We start from the raw sequence: 2,607 nt of genomic DNA on the forward strand, positions 1-2,607 counted from the left end.
CAAAAATTCAAAACTCCAAGTAAATAGAGTGTGGTATTTCGACATAATTGTGGTGCAGTACCGTATCTTGACAAAAATGTATCAAAAATGTCAATGTAGTACCAACGTGCTCTTGGCTTCCCAAATTTTCCAAAAAGTACAATTGTACCATCAATTTCATCACTGCCGTGTACACGATAACTCGAGCAAAAATTGAGATATCTCAACGAAATTTGGTATGTGGATTTCCCTTTACTCAAGGTAGGTTGGTATTGAAAATGGGCGCAATTAGTAACTACTGAAGGTTATTCACTGAAAATTTATATTTTTAATGATTTTTAGACGTGAATTAAGAATATTATTGATTTTTGGAAAATGGGCATAGCCGCGCCCACTTATGATTACATGTGTATATCTTGGTAACCGCTACACTAGTTTCTCCCAAACTTGGCACAGTTGTTAGCCTTGGTACAACATAGCAAACGGCTGAATTTTTAAAATCGGACAATAACCACGCCCACATCCCATATAACGATAATTTAGAGATATATGAAATCTTCGATAAAACAGTATAAACGATAGCTAATTTATTGAAAATTAATGTTTGCAATAACTCTTTAACAAAAAACACGTTTATGATAAAATTTTGAAAATGGGCGTGGCACCGCCCACTTATGACCAGGTATGTATATCTCGGTAACCGTTCCATCAATTTTTACCAAACCTGGTATGATTATTTCACTTACCACATAAAAGCAAAACGCTAAAAATTATTGCAATTGAACTAAAATTACTCCCACTTTTCATATATAGGTAAATTTCAGAAATTCTTGCAGCTTCGATATTTCGAAATTTAAGGACACTTTATCACTCAAAATTTATGTTAACAACAATCCCTCGAAATAAGTAACATTATTATAGAATTTTGAAAAGTGGGCGTGATACCGCCCACATCTAACCATACCACAGCGAACGGCAGTGCGCGCGAGTGACAAAAGCAACCACAGAAGCATGCTGAAATGACTCGCTTATATATACACGAGATTTGGAAGTTATTATCCAGACGTCTACTCGACATGTTTGAGATATCGTTGGAAAGGTCTAGTAGAGTGTGTCCAGAAAGCTTCATAAACGATTAGCCGGATTCTTAAAAATTAGGCTAAAGTGTTGCGAAACAAAAAACGTTTTTTTGCTTTTGGCGGTTTATATTTATATTTATTTATTTAGTGTTATTCTATAGGCCAATACCTTTCAAACAATACATTGTATATTTAGTTCCGGCTACTAGTTGGAAAGATATAGAGGCAAATGTGTTTTGGTTCGTGTCGCCACTACGAGATGCTTTGGTATGAATGTGGCGTCTGTACGTACCTTCATTTAATTTTTTTCAAACTTTCAGGAATTAAAGTACAAAAAAAAACTGAGGTTTTGTTCCAAAATGTCTTGATTCGTATGCCTTTGTGGGCGTGGCTGCTGCCTGAAATTCGAAAAAAGGAATTTTTTAGACTACCACTAAGGCCGCACTACTCAGTCCATGTCATTGATGTGGATATCAGTAGATGTGTCTTCAAATAACATATCTAATGCTGTCTTTTGTGTTTATAAAATATAAATATACCATAACGTTATCGCCCGAAAACTAAAAATCGGGTTGCTGAAAATATACAATTCGGGTATTTTCTCAAAAACTGGTCAGTCGATTTTATTCTAGGTTTTCACAAATCTAGCCCAAAAACTTAGCTTTCATCTGGTATACAGCTTATATCTAGGAAAACTCTTGTTGTGGAGATTTTGCGATTCAAATTGAAAAAATTTCGCTCCAAAAAGGGTCAAATGGTTAAAAATTAACATATCCGTCTAATTTGGTTATTTTAAGATATAAAAATAACTTACCCAGTTCCCCGGAAAAAATTTCCCATTCCGCGATTGCCACTTAAACCGAAATTCCCTGAAATCCACGAGTTGACAAGTTGAAGGATGCAGCTGTGCTAATCACTTCGTAGATATCTTGGAAAACACAATTTGTGTGGATTTTAGAGCACTTAACCTACCTGGGAAGACGCGTACAATATTACCTATAGTTGTACATAAATATGTGTGTATGAATGCATTTAGTTCACCCAATGTGTCGCTTCTACTTACATACATATGTATAAATTGCCACTGAGCAAAACTACTTGAGAAAAAAGCATCAGTTTAGTAGAACGAGTGCAACGTCGTACACGTGAACTTCTTAAAAAGAGCACATGTGTGCGCCCCACACCGGGTAGAAATCTTGACAAAAATAAAATACTAGACTATTAGACGAATATAGTCTTTTTTTTCATTCCCACGACAGCCGGTTCTACGTACCGGAATGACTCGGGTTTTACCAGACCAAGGGCTGTTGTTTCGGCGATCTAACCCCGTTTAGGTCGGCGAAGTATCTCAGAAGGTGTTCGTCCATAGGGCTACATTCGCTACGTTTCCTCCTACTCAGGGCTGGCATCGAGTCAAACCCAGGGCCAGAAACCTACACCTGCTGTGTATGCCAGTGACGACTACACCACAACTCCACCTCTGTCAAGTGCAATGCAGGGGTGGAGTCACCTCAGAGTCTGCTCAGGACTACGGACACATCGGCAGTGT

The sequence above is a fragment of the Rhagoletis pomonella genome, unplaced genomic scaffold, assembly GCF_013731165.1.
Source record: "Rhagoletis pomonella isolate Grant_MI unplaced genomic scaffold, Rhpom_1.0 Rhpom_scaffold_00310, whole genome shotgun sequence".
In the NCBI taxonomy this organism is placed as follows: domain Eukaryota; kingdom Metazoa; phylum Arthropoda; class Insecta; order Diptera; family Tephritidae; genus Rhagoletis; species Rhagoletis pomonella.